This window comes from Dendropsophus ebraccatus, unplaced genomic scaffold (assembly GCF_027789765.1).
Source record: "Dendropsophus ebraccatus isolate aDenEbr1 unplaced genomic scaffold, aDenEbr1.pat pat_scaffold_1746_ctg1, whole genome shotgun sequence".
In the NCBI taxonomy this organism is placed as follows: domain Eukaryota; kingdom Metazoa; phylum Chordata; class Amphibia; order Anura; family Hylidae; genus Dendropsophus; species Dendropsophus ebraccatus.
In genome coordinates, this window is record NW_027209174.1 from 8002 (window position 1) to 31997 (window position 23996).

The 23996-nt window shown below is 45.1% G+C and overlaps 1 pseudogene; it reads right to left on the minus strand.

Annotated features, from left to right (window-relative positions):
• Window positions 1-1410: 1410 nt before the first annotated feature.
• LOC138775538 (intelectin-1a-like) lies at window positions 1411-21739 on the minus strand (annotated as a pseudogene).
• Between the last annotated feature and the right edge of the window lie 2257 nt (window positions 21740-23996).

Consider the following 23996-nt stretch of genomic DNA (forward strand, 5'->3'; position numbering starts at 1 on the left):
ATTATAGCCAGACACACAGCCGTGCTAACCCTTTGGACGTCATACGTGACCACCACATGGATAGGTGGCAACTGCACAATATAGCCACAAAGTTTAAGGACTTCATATAGAGAGCTGAAGAAGCTGATGCCACAGATCAGTCCATCGGACATGCTCATACTTTTGTTTTTCACCCATTCTAGGCCATTCACGACAAGAATGAAGGTATTGCCTAAAAGCGAACACAATAGAGCAATGATATCAATGACTGCTAGCTCTATGGTCAACATGTTGGCTTTGTCTGGTCTCTGACCACTGTCGAATGGGAAAGGTCTATATACAGATCAGATGTGTCACCTTGAGGACAATGCAAATATTCTCGCTTTGCAAGTGGACACCTAACACTTCTATTGTGTTTAACCCATGCTGGGATTGTCACGTGAAAATTTAGTTAATGCTCCCAACAAACAAAGAGGACTGAGCAATAAGATGAACAGACATCAGTAGGATGGTTGATAGATTGGTTCTGTCTTGTCTCTCGGAACTTTTACGAATTAGAATGTTAGAATGACGTGTCTGCGAAAGGTCCATATAGACAGGATGGTTGGGAGACATATTATGGATGACAATAGACGAGAAACAATGCAAATACAGTAGTGTCTCTCATGCAATGGGCATCTAACTACTCTCTGTTAAATGGAACCTGTCACGAAGATCCTCCGACCTGATCGCCATGCAATCAGGTATCCATTGAGTTGACCATGTGGGTTGGTAATGTGTACGACGATTATTTGGATATATTATAGCTCTATAGTATCTATCTTTATTGTATCTACATCTTATCAACTTTATAGTATATTACTTTATTGTACATCTTTTTCTTTGCAGTTTCCAGTGCTATCTTCCTTTCCTTCGGTGAGGGCAGGTTTAGACTACGTAATTCTTGCAGATAAATTCCTCTGAATTCCGTTGCCTGTACGCGCTCACGGCCGCGCGCCTCTCCGCCCATGCCATAGACACCATTCTATGCACGGGGCGGATTCTGTATTCCGCCGAAATAATTGACACGTCAATTCTTTCGGCAGATAGCGGATTCAGCCGGCCCATATAATGGTGTCTATGGAGCCAGTGGAAAGGCGCGCGGCCGTGAGCGGAATTCGGTGGAATTTATTTGTGAGGATTCCGTAGTCTGAACCCGCCCCAAGAAGGTATTGTCCTGCATAGACCATGACCCAGCCCTGGTCCTGTTTCTGTGTTCAGCTCAGAAGGTTTATACCCGTAGCTCATATTTCTAGAGAATAAGAGGATAAAAACCCTCCATGGAGCTCTAATGGCTACCCTAATGTTGTTGGTTTTGAATACAAATATATCTAATATACAACATAATAGAACTGATAAAACTTCAGAAATAAGACTATGAAGGATTACTGGTTGGGGAAGCATTGTTTAATAACTCACAATCCAGAATGTCCGATACTTCTGGTTTCTCTGGCTATGGTCGGCGCTAGTATAGTGGATATTATGTTAGCGATAAAACACGAGGACAGACGCTTCAGTGATTTCCCTGCTCGTACTGGATCCTCTGTGTGTCCCATATCCATCCCAGTCCCACGCAGCAAAGTCTCCGCATTGGCGAGGGTTGTTTTCTGGGAAATATCCCCCACCTCCGATGCAGAACTGAGAATATAGAGAGTTTTATCTTCTATTATTTACAGTCATTATAAGAAAAAATCATACAATTCCAGCAAATCCTACAGCAAGGACTTCCATCGTAGATGAGTGATATACTTACATGTTCAGTATTACACCCGATCGCTTTCATCCCAGGACACAGGGCCAGTGCCGCCTTCTCATTGTTAAAAACCCGGAAATGAATATAACCAGGAATGTACTGAGCTGTGAACGTATAGGAGTATACACTTTAAGAGGAATGACAGCAAGCATACAAATAATTCCATCACCCCCCAATACAGCCTATAGTAACACTGTGTTATCCTTACTTATTATTATAAAAGAATAATCTAATTGTTTAAATCACTGTCTGCAATAGTGTCCCTAAGGCTATGTTCACACTACGATGAGTGTCCGGCCGTAGTCGTACACAGCCGTACATGTGCGGCTGAAAGTACGGCGTGGTAAAAAATAGACATGCGGCGGATCGCGAACATGTAGGCGAACCGCGAACATACGCCCGTAGTAGAGTTATGCTTCCCTAGCTTGTTTCGAAGTGATCTGAAACAGGTCATTTACTTGGAAATCTTCGCCCAGCCCAATAAAAACACACAGAACCTTTTGGATCTAAAAATCAAGTTCATTTGACTGAAATATGTATTCCGTACGGGACCGCATGGAAATCCACGTGCAGTGAGTCGGAACATTTCCGTCCTCAAACAATGGTCTTGTTCATTTTTCACGGCGCCGTATACGATCCGGCCGTAAGCTCATACGTAGTGTGCATTGTGCGTGCGTATATCGTATACTTTCAAGCGAACGCATCAACCTCAAAACTACGTGCGTATATTCGCGGTTCGCACTACGGCCGGTAAAAATACGTAGTGTGAACATAGCCTTAAGCTGTATACTTTATACTATACACACACTAGCCTGCAAGATCTGTGCATGTTAAAAGAGTACTCCGGCGAAAATCTTTTTTTTCAAATCAATGTTTCAGAAAGTTATATAGATTAGTAATTTACTTCTATTTAAAAAAAATTATGTCTTCCAGTGCTTATCAGCTGCTGTATGTCCTGCAGAAAGTGGTGTATTCTTTCCAGTCTGACACAGTGCTCTCTGCTGCCACCTCTGTCCATGTCAGGAACTGTCCAGAGCAGCAGAGGTTTTTATAGGGATTTGCTACTGCTCTGGACAGTTCCTGACATGGACAGAGGTGGCAGCAGAGAGCACTGTGTCAGACTGGAGAGAATACACCACTTCCTGCAAGACATACAACAGCTGATAAGTACTGGAAGACTAGAAGTAATTACAAATCTATATAACTTTCTGAAGCCATTGATTTGTAAGAGAAATATTTTTGTCGGAGCAACCCTTTAAATATATTACATTTTGACCACGTCTTTCCGAATGTGGCCCATAGAGGGAGCAACTGACCACCCGGGTCCCACTCACAGCACCCCCAGCTATTAGAGAGACAGTTCTTTACTTACATTTTGAGTCAGGAGCGTAATAGTTAGTTGTCTTTGTTTCATCTCCATGGTCATAGACAACTGGCACGGCTGGTCCATTATCTCTTGGCAGGTGCCAATATATGCCACAGGGTATTTCTAGGGGAAGATAAATATAATAGGTAAACCCATTTAGGAGCCTCTATGGGTCATGAATGATAGGTTTCCTTTAGGAAATAGATGCCAGTGCCAAGTCTATGGGGTGCCATTTGTTTGACACAAAACCTATTATTCAGCATAACATGTAACTTTATGCCACAAAATACAATTTATGTGTCGCACAGAAATTTTGTCATACAGAATACTGTATATTTTTTCAAGAAAAATGTATTTTGTGACACAGAATTTATTATTTTGGAGAGATGTTTAGCTTGGTATGATATCCCCAGTCAATGTTATAAGACTCCTTGATAGAATGAGACTTGACTTGAAAGGACATATTCTTGCCAAGAGATGTGAGAGCTATTTGCATATCCTTTCTTCCCAGATTTCTTGGAGCAGCAATGGTCTGTAAGTCTCCACCCCCTCTTTCCACTCCCACAAAGACTCTTCCTAGAGATTATTATCCCTTGAAGCCAGGTCAATAGCTGCTTCTCCGCCAGCCACCCTGCTTTGCACTGAAGGGGGCCACAACCCCGAAACAGCTGTCTGCTGATGGTAAGTCTTATCTTCTGGAGAAATTGTTTGGCTTGGCATAATATCCCCAGTCAATGTTCTAAGATTTTAGACAGAGTGAGACTTGACTTGAAGGGATGTCTGTTTGCTCAATAAGAGCTATTTTACATATCCTTTCTTCCCATTTGTAAAGTCCAAAATTCAACGGCATATAAGGTGAAAGTAATCCAGGTCTATTCAGCCAAGTATCAATATAAGTTTTGACCAGGAAACCAGACATACTCGAAAAAACCATTATTGGTCGAAACGTTGTATTGACACTTGGCCGAATAAACTTGGATTACTTTCACCTTGGACTTTCTTAGTGTATTGGTTCACCTTACTGGAATTGTAAACTTCTGACATGCTATCTACCAAGAGCCTAGAGATCTCTTGGTTGTGCTGGACCTATTCTACCGAATTTTACTTTGTCACACAGATTTTGCCAAAACTTGATTTTCTGCCACGAAATTTGTAGGATTTACTGCAATTTTTTCATTTTAATAAATATGGCACAGATTTAGTAAATATGCCAGATACTCCATTCTTAAAGCGAATGTACCACTAGTACATCGCGTTTTAATTTTTTTACGTGACAGACCGGTGCAGGGTTGCTGTAGCTGTGGTCCTTTTTTTTAACTGCCGCTTTGTCCCTGTGCACGGCACCGGTCTATTCGAGCACCAGCCCCGCATGAAGCACTGGTGGCGCCCGCTGATCCCCAGTGTGATGATCTCCCCTTCATTGATTCTGTATTGGCGCCGGCATCATGTGATAAACAAAAAAGCAATGTACCTAGTGGAACATTGGCTTTTATAAATCCCCCCATTATGTCACAAAATCTATATCACAAAATAATATTGTGTGCAAAAAAAAAAAAAAGTTTGTGAGAAAAAAAATGAATTCTGTAAATTGTCTGAAAATATCCATTATGCTGTAGATTTTCTTGCAGACTCTCGTAATGGTGGGGTGATGTTGATATATACTAGCTATTACATACAGCTGCTGACGCATTTTTTCATCAACATAATTCTTTCCTACCCTTACAATGGTGGTGGTGGGGGGTGGGGTGGGGAGAACGCCAAGGTTATTTAAACTTTTAAATAAGTCCCACAATCTTCTTCCAGGAATCTGTGTAACTTGTTTACCATACTCGTGGAACTTAAAGGGTTTATTCGAGGATAAAATTCATAATAAGGGTATAACAACCTATAAAAGCATCATGAGCCTGAGGCATATTGGAGGGGTAAGCTGACAGGGAAATTTTTTTCTTTCTTATTGTTTTTTTCTTTATTATATCTTTCATTATCTCCCGTAGCATGTGACAACCTAACCATGAAATACCTGGTATAAATAGAAGAGATTGTCGCCATGTGACTGCAGGAAGCCATTTGTTCGATATCTTAGAAGAGCTGAAATCCTCCAAAGAGAGGGGGGTGTTTTATTAGGTACTTGCCATATACCAACATCTTTTGCCCTGACATCGTAATATCCAGGGTTCTAGAAGAAGTGACCAAATAGGTTTATGTTACAGAAGAGAAACGTTTATTACAGTATATATAGATACTGTATATATACCTTGTAGTCATCACTGGTGGCTCCTCCGCAGTTCCGAATATAGCATAATTTGCCCAGTTACCCTCGCCTTCTGGGACATTCCGGTTGTTACCTTGCTGACTAGACCAACGATCTCCATCAGTGCATTTCCCATACATATTATTCTCATGTACACTGGCCACCAATGTCCAGCCTCCACCATTGGTAGTCATGTCACAGTATGTCTGGTAGGTGGCTCCATTTACTGTAGTCAGAGTATAAATCCCATCTAGTAATAAAATCATAATGTTACTCGTATATATTGCCATACTGAAATGAGTTGATATAGATTGTAAGTAGCCGAGCGAAAGAGAAGGATTTAAAATTTCTGATTTAATCCAGAGGTCACAGCTGGCTAGCCAGTAGACATACCATGGTCTCCATTGTAGATGACCACCAGAATCCCCTGTTTTAGGACATCAGTGCAAGTTCCTGACTGAGAACACATGCACACTTGGCACACAATGGCATTCGTCCGCTATGTGATGTGTATGCAGGGGCGGGCTGGGCCGGGGGGCAGGGGGGCATGTGCCCCCCGGGCCGGTCTTACTCAATATCAATGGGCCGTGTGTTCCGGATACAGGTTAGGGGCTGCAGCGGCCGCCTACCCTGTGTGCGGAGGAGAATGAAGTCCGCCTCTGCTCCCCCGCTCTCACCCCCCCCCCCCCCCGGCCGCAGGTTAAAGGACCCAGGGCCGCAGCGGCCGGCCGTTCACCTAGCAACAGGCCGGAGGAGGATGTCTGGCTCTGTCCCCGCCCCCAGCCTCCTTCCAGCTCCTGCAGCCGCACTACCCAGCCAGCGTCAGGCTGGAGGAGAAGGAGGGGGATGCCGTCAGACGGGAATCCCAGGCGCACTAATAGCAGACAGCCCATTGGCTGTCTGCCTTGTCAATCACCGCCACGCTGTTTCCGGCCACCCGCGCGCTAGTGACGTCACGCGTCTGCAGCGGGGAGAAGAGGAGCTGTGCGCAAGCCTGCCAGATCTCTAGGTGAGTATAGGGGATCCTTTACCCCCAATACTGCTCTACTACTACCCCAATACTGCTCTACTACTACCACCAATACTACTCCTAATACTGCTCTACTACTACCCCAATACTGCTCTACTACTACCCCCAATACTGCTCCTAATACTGCTCTACTACTACCCCAATGCTGCTCTACTACTACCTCCAGTACTGCTCTACTACTACCCCCAATAGTGCTCTACTACTACCTCCAATACTGCTCCTAATACTGCTCTACTACTACCCCCAATACTGCTCCTAATACTGCACTACTACTACCACCAATACTGCTCTACTACTACCTCCAGTACTGCTCTACTACTACCCCCAATAGTGCTCTACTACTACCTCCAATACTACTCCTAATACTGCTCTACTACTACCCCCAATGCTGCTCTACTACTACCTCCAGTACTGCTCTACTACTACCCCCAATAGTGCTCTACTACTACCTCCAATACTGCTCCTAATACTGCTCTACTACTACCCCCAATGCTGCTCTACTACTACCCCCAATACTGCTCCTAATACTGCACTACTACTACCACCAATACTGCTACTACTACTACCTCCAGTACTGCTCTACTACTACCCCCAATAGTGCTCTACTACTACCACCAATACTACTCCTAATACTGCTCTACTACTACCCCCAATACTGCTCTACTACTACCCCCAATACTGCTCCTAATACTGCTCTACTACTACCCCCAATGCTGCTCTACTACTACCTCCAGTACTGCTCTACTACTACCCCCAATAGTGCTCTACTACTACCTCCAATACTGCTCCTAATACTGCTCTACTACTACCCCAATACTGCTCTACTACTACCCCCAATACTGCTCCTAATACTGCTCTACTACTACCACAATACTGCTCTACTACTACCTCCAATACTGCTCTACTACTACCCCAATACTGCTCTACTACTACCTCCAATACTACTCCTAATACTGCTCTACTACTACCCCAATGCTGCTCTACTACTACCCCCAATACTGCTCCTAATACTGCACTACTACTACCACCAATACTGCTCTACTACTACCTCCAGTACTGCTCTACTACTACCCCCAATGCTGCTCTACTACTACCCCCAATACTGCTCCTAATACTGCTCTACTACTACCTCCAGTACTGCTCTACTACTACCCCAATACTGCTCTACTACTACCCCCAATACTGCTCCTAATACTGCTCTACTACTACCACCAATAGTGCCCTACTACTACCACCATCAATACTACTCCTAATACTGCTCTACTACCCCCAATAGTGCCTTACTACTACCCCAATACTACTCCTAATACTGCTCTACTACTACCACCAATACTGCTCCACTACTACCCCCAATACTGCTCCTAATACTGCTCTACTACTACCCCCAATACTGCTCCTAATACTGCTCTACTACTACTACCCCAATACTGCTCTACTACTACCCCCAATACTGCTCCTAATACTGCTCTACTACTACCACCAATACTGCTCTACTACTACCTCCAGTACTGCTCTACTACTACCCCCAATGCTGCTCTACTACTACCCCAATACTGCTCCTAATACTGCTCTACTACTACCTCCAGTACTGCTCTACTACTACCCCCAATACTGCTCTACTACTACCCCCAATACTGCTCCTAATACTGCTCTACTACTACCACCAATAGTGCCCTACTACTACCACCATCAATACTACTCCTAATACTGCTCTACTACCCCCAATAGTGCCTTACTACTACCCCAATACTACTCCTAATACTGCTCTACTACTACCACCAATACTGCTCCTAATACTGCTCTACTACTACCACCAATACTGCTCCACTACTACCCCCAATACTGCTCCTAATACTGCTCTACTACTACCCCCAATACTGCTCTACTACTACCCCAATACTGCTCCTAATACTGCTCTACTACTACCCCCAATACTGCTCTACTACTACCCCCAATACTGCTCCTAATACTGCTCTACTACTACCCCCAATGCTGCTCTACTACTACCTCCAATACTGCTCTACTACTACCCCCAATACTGCTCTACTACTACCTCCAATACTGCTCCTAATACTGCTCTACTACTACCCCCAATGCTGCTCTACTACTACCCCCAATACTGCTCCTAATACTGCACTACTACTACCACCAATACTGCTCTACTACTACCTCCAGTACTGCTCTACTACTACCCCCAATAGTGCTCTACTACTACCTCCAATACTACTCCTAATACTGCTCTACTACTACCCCCAATGCTGCTCTACTACTACCCCCAATACTGCTCCTAATACTGCACTACTACTACCACCAATACTGCTCTACTACTACCTCCAGTACTGCTCTACTACTACCCCCAATGCTGCTCTACTACTACCCCAATACTGCTCCTAATACTGCTCTACTACTACCTCCAGTACTGCTCTACTACTACCCCCAATACTGCTCTACTACTACCCCCAATACTGCTCCTAATACTGCTCTACTACTACCACCAATAGTGCCCTACTACTACCACCATCAATACTACTCCTAATACTGCTCTACTACCCCCAATAGTGCCTTACTACTACCCCAATACTACTCCTAATACTGCTCTACTACTACCACCAATACTGCTCCACTACTACCCCCAATACTGCTCCTAATACTGCTCTACTACTACCCCCAATACTGCTCCTAATACTGCTCTACTACTACCACCAATACTGCTCCACTACTACCCCAATACTGCTCCTAATACTGCTCTACTACTACCCCCAATACTGCTCTACTACTACCCCCAATACTGCTCCTAATACTGCTCTACTACTACCCCCAATACTGCTCTACTACTACCCCCAATACTGCTCCTAATACTGCTCTACTACTACCACCAATACTGCTCCACTACTACCCCAATACTGCTCCTAATACTGCTCTACTACTACCCTAATACTGCTCTACTACTACCCCCAATACTGCTCTACTACTACCCCCAATACTACTCCTAATACTGCCCTACTACTACCCCCAATACTGCTCCTAATACTGCTCTACTACTACCACCAATACTGCTCCACTACTACCCCCAATACTGCTCCTAATACTGCACTACTACCACCACCAATACTGCTCTACTACTACCCCCAATACTGCTCTACTACTACCCCCAATACTGCTCCTAATACTGCTCTACTACTACCACCAATAGTGCCCTACTACTACCACCATCAATACTACTCCTAATACTGCTCTACTACCCCCAATAGTGCCTTACTACTACCCCAATACTGCTCCTAATACTGCACTACTACCACCACCAATACTGCTCTACTACTACCCCCAATGCTGCTCTACTACTACCCCCAATACTGCTCTACTACTACCCCCAATGCTGCTCTACTACTACCCCAATACTGCTCCTAATACTGCACTACTACTACCACCAATACTGCTCCACTACTACCCCCTACTGCTCTACTACTACACCAATACTGCTCTACTACTACCTCCAATACTGCTCCTAATACTGCTCTACTACTACCCCCATACTGCTCTACTACTACCCCAATACTGCTCTACTACTACCCCCAGTACTGCTCTACTACTACCCCCAATACTGCTCCTAATACTGCTCTACTACTACCCCCAATACTGCTCTACTACTACCCCAGTACTGCTCTACTACTACCACCAATACTACTCCTATACTGCTCTACTACTACCCCCAATAGTGCCCTACTACTACCCCCAATACTGCTCTACTACTACCCCAATACTGCTCTACTACTACCACCAATACTGCTCCCAATACTGCTCTACTACTACCCCAATGCTGCTCTACTACTACCCCAATACTGCTCCTAATACTGCACTACTACTACCACCAATACTGCTCTACTACTACCTCCAGTACTGCTCTACTACTACCCCCAATACTGCTCTACTACTACCCCCAATACTGATCCTAATACTGCTCTACTACTACCACCAATACTGCTCCCAATACTGCTCTACTACTACCCCAGTACTGCTCTACTACTACCCCCAGTACTGCTCTACTCCTACCCCAAATACTTCTCCACTACCATTCCTACTATTACCCCACTCCTGATACTACTACTACTACTCCCAAAACTGCTACTCCCCTTATCTACTACTACACCCTCACCTTCTACGCTTCTACTGTTACTACACCCCTTATCCACTATGCCTCTACTACTACACATCATAATTCAAAAAAAAATAATAAAAATAAAAAAATCGAGATTTAAATCTAGAATTGAGAAAAAAAAATAAATCGAGATTTAATGTTTTGCCCATATTGCCTACCCCTAGTTCCAGCCATAAGGTAAGGATTTTGGAGTTCCAGCTGTCAGGACATGAGTTGTAGTTCCAGATATGAGGTCAGGATGGGAGTTGTAGCTGCAGTTATGAGGTCGGGATAGGAGTTGTAGTTCCAGCTGTGAGGTAAGGTGGGAGTTGTAGTTCCAGCTGTGAGATTTTTGCTACAACTGGGGGCACACAGATTGGGGAACATATATAATGACACCATAAATGTTTATAATCATAGCGATTCTCTGCCTAATCAGATTATCGCCCCATGTTACATGACCAGCAATCAGCTCACTTTCGGCTGATTGTGCACTTTAAGGCCGGGTTCAACACAGGGTAAGACAGACCTTTCTGTGACCAGCCTGCACCCCATCCCAATTCAACATTGCACAATGAGCAGGGCCGGGGCACTCTCCATTGTGTGAACTGTCATTTGTGTCGCCGCTATTCATCAAAAAAAAAAACTGACGTTGTCATTCAGCCGCTTGCAATCAATACGGACGTGTTATGTGTATACATCCCCCACCTCCGTTCCCCCGTCCCCCCCGTACAATGTAAATTATCAATTAATCATGGCCATTGTTGCAAATTGCAACAACAAGCCTTCCTTGATAATACGTGTGTGTGTGAACCTAGACTAAACCTGTCCACCTGCCATACCACTGTGCACACCATTGGCTATGCATTTCTCTGTGTAATTGCAAAGAGGTTTTAACTTGTTTGGACACACAGAGAGGGCAGAACCATTTTGTTTATTATATCTGATTGGTCAGGCACAAAAGGGTCTATCCTCTATATATGGAGGCCTGGGGGCTTATCCGCTATATGAGTACAGATTGGGGGGGTCTTTCTATTATATGAGGACCAGGGGCGCATTAAGGGTACACAGGACCCAGGGCAGTTTAGAAATTGTGGGTTGTAGTATTGTACAGTGATATAGACACATATATACAGACATATATTAACATATTGCCCCTGGCACCTGACAGTCTCACCATAATAAGCAGCAGAGACAGACAGGTAGTCTGTCATCACCAGCAGCTGCAACATCTCTTCCCGGTTGCCCCTATCCCCCTGGCATGTCCTCCTTGGTAGGCACACTTTGACACCGCCGCTCCTGACCCTCGGCGACAAGGGTGCACCACATGACCCGGACGTCCAACACGGACGCTACTCTGTTTGGGGGTAGCTGTGGAGATTGGGGGCTAGCAATCAAAAGGGAGACTAGACGGCATCAATCAGTGTGGTGCATTCCGGCTGAGGATATTTTCCAGCCATGAGCAGTGGTGTGCGTGTGCTGTGTTATAATGGGGGCAATCTCCCTGGGTCCCCCGGAGCCAGGCCCTGGGCCCTGGGCGGTAGCACAGATTGCCCTCATTATAATCTGCCTATGATGAGGACATAGAGTGAGCCTGCCAGCCTGGATCTAAATACTATGGGGGGCATAAAGGGGCACTGTTATAGTGTGGAGCAATAGAGATGGGGAGTGTATAGAGGTAAGGGTGGTGCTGGAGCCAAGAGTCTAACATGTTTCTCTGGTTAATTCTGCATAGACTATTCATGGACTGGAGTAGTCTTTGTGATGGCCGGGCCAGATGGAGATGGAAAGCGAAACAACTTTGCTTAACAACACATCACCTGCAACTCACACAGAGAAGACGCCTTGGATGTAACTGCACTAGTATATCCGGTTATGATTAGTAATATTTGTTTATATGGTGGATTCTATCAGTCACCATACAGAACACAGGTGTCAGCTGTGGCCCTCCAGCTGTTACCATCATGATGTAGTTTTGCAGCAGTGGAGGGTAGTGAGTTTGACCCTCCGGTATAGTGGTATCAGTTGCTATGTTGTGAGTAGAGATGAGCTAATCTACAGTAGGAATGGAGCGAAGCGCTTTCTATCTGCATTCAGCTTATCAGGCTGCAGGCTTTGCAGTCCGCTCTGCTTGCTGCCGCTTCTCCCTGGGTGCTGGGATCCAGTTTCCCAGGACTGGATCCATCTTTTCCCAGCACTCGGGGAGGAGTGACACAGAGTAGAATAGCCCACAGTCTGATAAGCTGAATGCAGATATAGGAATGAGGCACTTCACTTCATTTGTACTGTAGATTCACTCATCTCTAATTGTAATGATGGTGGTGGTCATGGTGCTGATAACTGATGGCTATTTAGACATGTACAGTATTAGGCATAGAAAAATGTTTTATTTTAATTTATATATGTGTTTTTGGTTTTCTTTATAAATCCTAAAATTTGCTGTAACCTGTAGCTGAAATATGTGCCCCATGCTGGGCCCATCAGCTACAGCACAATCCTCATACTGCCTGATAGATATTAGACAGACATGTGATAGATAGATAGATAGATAGATAGATAGATAGATAGATAGATAGGAGAGAGAGAGAAAGATTATAGATAGATAGGAGAGAGATGATAGATACATAGATAAGAGATAGATAGATAAAGGAGATAGATAGATTTAATAATAGGTAAGGGCCAGAGTTGTCCTTGAAGGATGGGCCGCTGGCCTGCTACTCATGGGCCACTGCTATGTGGCTGCCCCCCAGGCTAAAATTTGCCAGCCAGCCCCTGTGTGTATAGCCAGCTATGTTGTCAGGTTGGGGACAGGAGGATACAAGACAGGTGAGTCCCTGTGCTGGCACCCGCCCTGCTGTCCCTCCCAACTTACCACAACTGCCCTAAGTGGCAGCAGACAACTGGGCAACAGGTGAAAACACAGAAACACGGACAATACCAACAAACACAATGAATCGTAGTCAACAAGTTGGTAGTCGCAGTGCCAAATCAGAAGTCAAAGGGGAAGTCGAGAAGCCAAAAAAGAGAATCAGGGAACCAGGAAATAAATCAAGATAAACGCTAGGTCAAGGGATACTGAGGCTCTATCGCAGGCAAGGGAGCATGCTAGGGGTAGTAGTCTAATGGAAGCCGGAGTCCCAGCCCCAGGATGTGATTGGGGCTGAAACTCCAGCCTCCAGCACACACAATGGAGCTGACTGGCGGTGCCGGCCTCCAGTCAGCAAGTACTTAGTAGAATTAGCTGTGCCGGCCGAGGAAGAGAAGTCCCGGCTGCGGCACAGTAACCATGGACGCCGAAGACCCACTAGCAACCGGCCGCGCTGATTGTCAGGTTCACCGTCTAAGAGGCCAGCCGGCAGTGCGGGGAGCCGGCTTGTGACATATGTACTACATTAGTGCTCGCTGTAAGGAAAATACAAAGCTGACTGAAACTCCATCTAGCAAAATGAGTAGTTTGTCAGGGGTTATGGGTTTGTCTTTAATAAACGCATGTTCACATTGAGGAATAGGCAAGAAATTTCAAGCAAAATCCGCACTTAATTTTACACGCATTCTGCTTGAAATTACGTCTGTAAAATATGTACAGAGCAATGGCCCATTGTGTTCAATGGGAAGCTCCGCTCTGTCGTTCACTCGGTGGAATTTACGTATGGAATGTTCCAGACAAATTCACTAGAGAAATCCCATAGAAGTCACTGGGGCTTTGAATTTACACTTTCCTCTTGAATTTTATCAGAGAAGAAGAAGAAGAAATTTCAAGCAGGAAACTTCAATTCCTCATCTATTCCTCAGTTTGAACATACCCTTACTCCTTTAGGCCCCGTTCACACTAAGCAAAGTGTGTCCTGCGGTGAATGAATGGAAGGGTATGCGCGCATCCGCTTCCTCCCCTCTCCGCTCAAAGAATTGAAATGTCATTTCTTTGAGAGGAGATCGGCGGAGCGGACGCGCGCTTTCCCATTCCCTTTTTTGCTCAATGTGAACAGGGCCTCATAGTAAACCGGACATACTTTTATGCTGACTGAACCATAAGTCAATGGGGCGGTCCCTGGTGGCTTTTTCACTCCCCACAACATTGATTGATAGATCTCTCCCTGTTTGGCCATAGGGAGATTTATATAAATAGGCAGAAGCTTCAATGACTTGTGGTTCAGGCAGCATCAAATGGATTACAGGTTCCCTTTAAGACACATCAGGGGAGATTTATCAAACATGGTGTAAAGCGAAACTGGCTCAGTTGCCCCTAGCGACCAATCAGATTCCACCTTTCATTCCTCACAGACTCTTTGGAAAATGAAAGGTGGACTCTGATTGGTTGCTAGGGGCAACTGAGCCAGTTTCACTTTACACCATGTTTGATAAATCTCCCCCATGGGTCATAAATACCTAAAAACATCCATACATTACGGTATAGATTATATAGAAGCCAGTGGATTTGCTCAATATAAGACCCCAAGTTTGCTCATCTCTATTTATCTCCCAGAATGCACCTACCTTTGGCGTCTTTATCACATAGCTTAATATCATGGCAGCTGTGATATCGCAGACAACAGGTGGTGTTTCCTGGACCCTTCTCTGGGCAAACAACCGGTGTGGGGAAATGCTGGTTTTCGGCGGTCCTTTAGTGACACACTTTACTGTATGGATACAATGGGGGTGCGATTAATCACGGACCACCTGCCTCATTGTAATGGATTCTTGTTCAGTTTTTATTGAGGCTATGTGGTAACTACTGCAAAGCGAGGACGGAATCATGACCATCCACAGCAAGGCAAGTCCTGCCTGCATCCTACTAGGTCCTCCTGGAAGCATTGCTGCCTGAAGGCAAAACAATCGCCATATTATGTCACTAGTCGCCATATAATAGTGATAGTAAATGACCCCCTACTCTTCTTAAAGGGGGTGTCCACATCTGACTATCCACCGGACAGGGGGATAATGAGCTGATCATGGGGAGTCTGACAGCTGGGACCCTACTGGTCCCGGATTATGGACCCCAGTCTATAGATAGAATGGAGTGGAGTTCCTTATGCACCCCACCGCTCCTTTCATTATCTATGGTTGCTACAGGAAACAGCCAAACATTGCGCACAGTCGTTTCCACAGCTCCCATAGAGAATCCCCTTTCTTGAGATTGCAGGAAACCCCCACAAGCAACTACTTATCCCATATCCTGGGGATGGGAAAACTAAGGGGGGTTAAAGGGGTACTCCGGTGAATTTTTTGTTTTTTTTTTAAATCCACTGGTGGGAGAAAATTATACAGATTTGTAATTTACTTCTATTTAAAAATCTCAATTATGCCAGTACTTATCACCTGCTGTATGCCCTGCAGGAAGTGGTGTATTCTTTCCGGTCTGACACAGTACTCTCTGATGCCACCTCTGTCCATGTCAGGAACTGTCCAGAGCCGTAGAAAATCCCCATAGAAAACCTCCCCTGCTCTGGACAGTTCCTGACATGGACAGAGGTGGCAGCAGAGAGTAATGGGTCAGACTGAAAAGAATACACCACTGCCTGCAGGACATACAGCAGCTGAAAAGTACTGGAAGACTTGGCACCAGTTGATTAAAAAAATAATTTTTCAGGGTATAAACCCACCACACCGTATACGCAGCGTATTTACTGCTGCGATACGCAGCAAATACGCAGCAGATTAGCTCTAAATACACTGATACGCCAGAGCTCTAAATCTAAACGCAATCAAATCTGCTGCGTATTTGTTGCGTATACGGTGTGTGGGTTTGTACCCTCAACAAAGTACCAGCAACCTCCACCCACCAGCTGCTGATTGTCAGTTATCCATGCTGTGTATAGGCAGTCAACTGTCAATCAGCAGCTTGAGGGCGGAGAGAAGGGTGTGACAAGAATCCTATTCTCCTGCATATTAGGAGAACTGAATGATGTAAGTAATACACCGATCTGCTCAGCATTTCTGTCACTAGTTTATGCTGCCCTCATTTATCGCAGCATAAACCTAGTGACAGATTCCCTTTAAGAGGTCACTGTCAATTCAGCAAACATTTGTAAATCTATAATCTTAAGTGTAAAATGCATTTGGAAAATAAATGTATTAAGTTTGTCTCACCTAAATGGACGTTCTCACTCTATAAAGTCTTGGTCGGCCTATGATCTGGAGGTAAGGGCTCTATATATTAGGATGGAAATTCCCTGGATCCTTTGATGTCCATTGCCAAGGGTGGAGTAAGAGAAATAAGAATAGTTTTATCAATTGGCTCTTGAAGGTGAAGACATGTGATGGAGAACATAAGGGCCCCTCTGTGTAGCATGCTCCCTATCTGTGTACCCACTGATACCTGGGGCAGCTATTGTCATCCTATAACAATCCCCTAGCGTGTTCTCTTCTCAGCTTTCATAAAACGTCTTTCTTTCCTGTGGTTCAGCTCAAGCGGTTGTAAAAAAGAATAGAGTTTAGATAACGTTCAGTATGATATGGCATATCCAGGAGGAAAAGAGAAAAAATATGCAGAAAAATTAACTATGCCCCCCAGCCCTTATGTGCAGTATGACTGTGATTTTCAAGCCTGGCCATTAAAGGGGAAGTCCAGAAATGTTGTTTTCTTTCATATCAACTGGTGTCAGAAAGTAATATATATTTGTAATTTATTTCTATTTAAAATTCTCAAATCTTATAGTACTTAACAGCTGCTGTATGTCCTGCAGGAAGTGGTGTATTCTTTCCAGTCTGACACAGTGCTCTCTGCCGCCACCTCTGTCCAAGCAGGAATTGTCCAGAGTAGTAGAAAATCCCCATAGAAAACCTCTCCTGCCCTGGATAGTTCCTGACAGGACAAAGGTGGCAGCAGAGAGCACTGTGTCAGACTGAAGAGAATACACCTTCAGGACATACAGCAGCTGATAAGGATGGGAAGACTGGAAATTTATTAATCGGAGTTATTTACACACCATTTTGAAGAAATTTTTTTGTTTAGCTGGATAACCCCTGTGTGTGTGTGTGTGTGTGTGTGTGTGTGTATATATATATATATATATATATATATATATATATATATATATATATATATTTATCGGGTTCTGCTTCAATAAACCCCAACTCCACCTGCTACATCTAGCAGTAATATAAGTTGGTTTCAGACTATTCGACCTAATAAAGTAGGGGGCGCCATATCCCTAATAAGACAATTATGGCTCTGCTTACTAAGCAGATTGTCCGTTTCGCTTTAGTAAGCATAAAAGTGGTGACAACCATGGAGAGCCCCTTTAAACAGTATGAGGATTTACTATGACTGCATTATTGTACACTGATCTAATGGAGAATGAAGTACCACATTTATCAGAGCTTTTACTTTTCATCTATAAGAAGGTCACAGGCACACGGAGGAGATTTATCAAACATGGTGTAAAGTCAAACTGGCTCAGTTGCCCCTAGCAACCAATCAGATTCCACCTTTCTTTCCTCACAGACTCTTTAGAAAATGAAAGGGAATCTGATTGGTGCTAGCGGCAACTGGGCCAGTTTCACTTTACACCATGTTTGATAAATCTCCCCCAGTGATCTTTGGTTGCACCCTAAATCACTGTGTAGCCCCAGGGTCACATGACCAGTAAACACTTGTACCCCATAGATGTGAACAAAGAAGTTTGGAGTCACTTTTTTTTCCAGGTGAACTAAGCAGGCAGAATTTTTTTTTTTTTTAATAAAAAGTAAGCATTGTGCTGTGGGCTCCCCCTTCCCTCTCGCAGCATGCTGTCTCACACTGATACACAGTCACTGAGAGAGTAATACTGCTGCAATGCTGCAGTAATTACGGTAAGAGGGTTTTGGTGACTGAGGTTAACAAAAATGGATAGAAAACCATGTGGACAGGCAAAGGAGAACAATAAGAAGCTTGGCACGATGAAGATGCCACTTCCTACATATGGCAAGGTGCCAACACTCCCAGGTACTAGGTACATGAGATATGTAACATGCTTAAAGGAATAGTTCAGAAATTTCTTTCAAATCAACTGGTGCCAGAAATGTGTAATTTACTTCTATTGAAAGTAGTACTAGTACTTTTCAGCTGCTGTATGTCCTGCAGGAAGTGGTGTATTCTTGCCTGTCTGTAGGGCAGGAGAGGTTTTCTATCTGCTACTGCTCTGGACATGGAAAGAGGTGGCAGCAGAGAGCAGAGAGCATGCTGCGAGAGGGGAAGGGGATGCTTACTTTTTATCAAAAAGACTCTGCCTAAGTTCACCTGGAAAAAAAGGGATTCCATTTGATAGTAATCTTCTTTGTTCACCTTTAGGGGTACAAGTGTTTACTGGTCATGTGACCTGGGGCTACACAGTGATTTAGGGTGCAACTACTGACCCCAGAGTCTATGTGGATTTCACTTCATGGCTTCATTCATCATTGTGAATGTACAATTATTAGGAGTCTGACCACCATGGTCCTCACCGACCAAGAGAATCAAGGGGCCCTGTGAATCAAGTGAAAGTGCAAATGAATGACCACCACTTCAATCACTCTCTATGGGACCTAAAGGGATAGTTCACCCAAAAAAACTACTTTTCTTTTAAATCAACTGGTGCCAGAGATTTGTAATTTACTTTTATTAAAAAATCTTAAGTCTCCCAGTACTATCATCTGCTGTATGTCCTGCAGAAAGTGGTATTCTTTCCAGTCTGGAGAGCAGGAGAGGTTTTCTATGGGGATTTCCTACTGCTCTGGATAGTTCCTGGCATGGACAGAGGTGGCAGCAGAGAGCACTGTGTCAGACTGGAAAGAATGCACCACTTCCTGTAGGACATACAGCAGCTGATAAGTACTGAAATACTTGAGATTTTTTATAGAAGTAAATTACAAATCTGTGGCACTTGCTGGGACTAGTTGATTTGAATGAATTTTTGGGGGGTGAATAACACCTTCTAAGTAATAGCTGACTGATCTCTCCTTCAGTCCCATGCAAGAGAATAAAAACCCTGTTTATGCAAGGCTTTGGATACAAAGCAACTTTCCAAAACCATGTGACCTTGTGTTAGAGACACAAATGGTAAAATTGCTGAGGAACACAAGAGGAGCCAACGACTATACTGTCGATAATCTGATGACCATTAACCACCAATGGTGAGTGATGTAATTTACCTATAGCGTCATGGTAACACAGGGTTGTCTAGAACAAGTTCCGCTCTTTGTCATTCTAGGTGTGCGTTTGGACATAGGTTGTCCTAAATGGACAGAGAGCATCCTAGGTGTGTGTATGGACATGGGTTGTCTTAAATGGACAGACAGCATCCTAGGTGTGCGTTTGGACATAGGTTGTCCTAAATGGACAGACAGCATCCTAGATGTGCGTTTGGACATGGGTTGTCCTAAATGGACAGACAGCATCCTAGGTGTGCGTTTGGACATAGGTTGTCCTAAAGGGACAGACAGCATCCTAGGGTGTGTTGGACATGGGGTCTCTAAATGGACAGAGAGCATCCTAGGTGTGCGTTTGGACATAGGTTGTCCTGAAGGGACAGACAGCATCCTAGGTGTGTGTTTGGACATAGGTTGTCCTAAATGGACAGACAGCATCCTAGGTGTGTGCTTGGACACAGGTTGTGCTAAATAGACAGACAGCATCCTAGGTGTGTGCTTGGACATAGGTTGTCCTAAATGGACAGACAGCATCCTACGTGTGCGCTTGGACATAGGTTGTCCTAAATGGACAGACAGCATCCTAGGTGTGTGCTTGGACATAGGTTGTCCTGAATGGACAGACAGCATCCTAGGTGTGTGCTTGGACACAGGTTGTGCTAAATAGACAGACAGCATCGTAGGTGTGCGCTTGGACATAGGTTGTCCTAAATGGACAGACACCATCCTAGGTGGTGCTTGGACATAGGTTGTCCTAAATGGAGAGACAGCATCCTAGGTGTGTGTTGGGGACATAGGTTGACTGAATGGACAGACAGCATCCTAGGTGTGTGCTTGGACATAGGTTGTCCTAAATGGACAGCAGCATCCTAGGTGTGCGTTTTGGACATAGGTCGTCTTAAATGGAGAGACAGCAGCAGAGAAAGTTCAAGATGCAAAGAACAAAAATGACTCAAATGGGTCAGAACCACCTTTCATTTTGCCCAGTTTGGCTTGTCATTGCTTATAGATGGTGTCTAAAAACAAGTGACACCCCTGTCCTCTTCTCCACGAATGTCTACCGTATTTGCACAACAATACAACGATAAATATACAACATCTAAAAAGGGTCGTCCATCAGTAATACAGTCAAAGTGCTCAAAACTGGTTGGCGTAAGTTCTCCAGAAGGTTTGCAGAAGGTCACACAGCTGGGTTCGCTGCCCCCCTCATGTGAATGGTCTGATGTCTGACCAAGTGGGAACTTCGAGAGAAGGACTTCCGCACTCTGCACAGGTGAAAGGTCTTTCTCCCGTATGGACCTTCTGGTGTCTCACCAAATGGGAGCTGTGGCCAAAACATTTGCCGCATTCCGTGCAGAGATACGGCTTCTCACGGTGTGGACCCGCTGGTGGATGATAAGGTTGGAGCTGCTGATGAACCTCTTACCGCAGTCATTACAGGCATACGGCCTCTCTCCCGTGTGGACTCTTTGGTGCATCACCAAGTAGGAGCCACTTATGAAGCTCTTCAGGCATATTTTGCAGGTGTGAGGCGTTCTCCTGTATGGGTCCGTCTATGGACGATCAGGCTGGCGTTTTGGGTGAAACTCTTGCCGCATTCTTTGCAAATGTAAGTTTTGGTTCTGTCCGAGTCCTCTTGGCTACGATTTTGTCTGGTTTGTATGTGACATGCTTCCTACATCTGAGACGGTCACCCGTTTGGACTCCTTGATGTCTGGTAGGGGTTAGGCTCCTATCATGTTGACCAAGTTTCTTTCCTCGGTATGGCCTGCTTTGTGTTCTAGAAAAGCTGATCGCTCCTCAAAGCAGTCCCCACACTCACTACATGTGTGTACTGGGGGCGCTCGGTCTCTCTGTCCCTCTACGGTCTCAGCGCTGTCATCCTGCTCCTTGGATGGTAGGTCTTCCATCTCTACAGGACTCTCTCTTCGACTAGACACTGACTCCTCCGGGAAGCGGCTGTACATCTGTCCTGTTTTCTCCGGGCTCTTGATGAAGGTCTCTGGGTATCTGCAGTGGATCGTCCTGGAGAATGGCAGAAAGATACAGGAAAGATCAGCTCCTGACTGCAGTTACTTCATGGGTTCCACTTATTCCCTATGTGGCCCCCAAACTGTTCTGAGTTCAGCAGCCCCACACAGAATGACACTCGCAACGCGCTCCATTTATTCTCTATGGGGCCCCAGAACTTTTCTGAGTTCTGTACTTGTGTTCTGCAGCCCCATACAGAATGACATTTAGGGCCAGTTCGCATGAATAAAACTGGCGGAATTCCGAATCCCACAAGCCTCCTTGTCATACTGGCAGTCTATGGGAGGCTTGCGCGTCTCCTATTTCCGCTCTGATAGACATGTCCAATCTTCTGCGTGGAGAGAGGAGGCATGCAAGCTGCCCATAGACTGCCAGTATGACACGGAGACTGGCAGCGGGGGAATCCGCCAGTTTACTCCATGTGAACTGGTCCTTACAGCGTGCTCCATTCATTCTGGGGAGTTATGTCTCTGTTTAGGGACTGGTGTGGTTCCAGGGGTCAGCCCCCATGATCAGCTTGTTATTCCCTATCCTTTTCATAGAAGGTAACTTAAAGGGGTTACCAGAAAGCAGAAAAGCTTCTACCTCTTTTGATCTCCAGTGCTCCACATCTGCCTACTTACTTTTTCTTTTTGAGATGAGAGGAAGTGGGAGCATGTTGTGGGCATTGTGTTAGGGCAAAAAACATGCCTGTACGCAATGTGCAATAGCTGCCTGATGTTTCCCTCTGCTCTCCTGGCAGTGGGTTATACAGGTGGAGCAGTATGTAATGTGCAGTGTGTTGTTTGGGCTATAAGAGGAGAGGTGTTTATATCGGTGCAGCGTGGTGTTGGGTTATACAGGTGGAGCAGTATGTATTTGTGCAGTGTGGTGTTGGGTTTATAGGAGGAGAGGTGTATATCGGTGCAGCGTGGTGTTGGGTTATACAGGAGCAGAGGTGTATATCGGTGCAGCGTTGAAGCAGTGTGTAATTGTGCAGTGCGGTGTTGGGTTATACAGGTGGAGCAGTATGTAATGTGCAGTGTGGTGTTGGGTTATACAGGAGCAGAGGTGTATATCGGTGCAGCGTGTGTTGGGTTATACAGGTGGAGCAGTATGTATTTGTGCAGTGTGGTGTTGGGCTATACAGGAGGAGAGGTGTATATCGGTGCAGCGTGGGGTTGGGTATACAGGTGGAGCAGTATGTAATTGTGCAGTGTGGTGTTGGGCTATACAGGTGGAGAGGTGTATATTGGTGCAGCGTGGTGTGGGTTATACAGGTGGAGCAGTATGTAATGGTGCAGTGTGGTGTTGGGTTATACAGGAGGAGAGGTGTATATTGGTGCAGCGTGGTGTTGGGTTATACAGGTGTAGCAGTATGTAATTGTGCAGTGTGGTGTTGGGTTATACAGGTGGAGCAGTATGTAATTGTGCAGTGTGGTGTTGGGCTATACAGGAGGAGAGGTGGATAGGGTGCAGCGTCTGTTGGGTTATACAGGTGGAGCAGTATGTAATTGTGCAGTGTGGTGTTGGGTTATACAGGAGGAGAGGTGTTAGATGGGGTGCAGTGTAGTGTTGGGTTATACAGGTGGAGCAGTATGTAATTGTGCAGTGTGGTGTTGGCTATACAGGAGGAGAGGTGTATATTGGTGCAGCGTCGGGTTGGGTTATACAGGTGGACAGTATGTATTTGTGCAGTGTGGTGTTGGGCTATACAGGAGAGAGGTGTATATCGGTGCAGTGTGGTGTTGGGTTATACAGGAGGAGAGGTGTATATCGGTGCAGCGTGTGGTTGGGTTATACAGGTGGAGCAGTATGTCATTGTGCAGTGTGGTGTGGGTATACAGGAGGAGAGGGTATATTGGTGCAGTGTGGTGTTGGGTTATTACAGGTGGAGCAGTATGTAATTGTGCAGGGTGTTGTTGGGTTATACAGGAGAGAGGTGTATATTGGTGCAGCGTAGGCTGTTGGGTTATTATACAGGTGTGAGCAGTGATGGGTAAAATTGTGCAGTGTGGTGTTGGGTTATAACAGGGAAGCAGAGGTGTATATCGGTGCAGGTGGTGTTGGGTTTAGGTTATACAGGTTGGGAAGCAGTATGTTAATTGTGCAGTGTGGTGTTGGCTATACAGGAGGAGAGGTGTATCGGTGCAGCGTTCGGTTGTTGGTATTAACAGTGTGGGTGGATACAGTATTTATTGGTGCAGTGTGGTGTGGGTTTACAGGTGGAGCAGTATGTAATTGTGCAGTGTGGTGTTGGGTTATACAGGAGGAGAGGTGTTTATATGGTGCAGAGTGGTGTTGGGTTATACAGGTGGAGCAGTATGT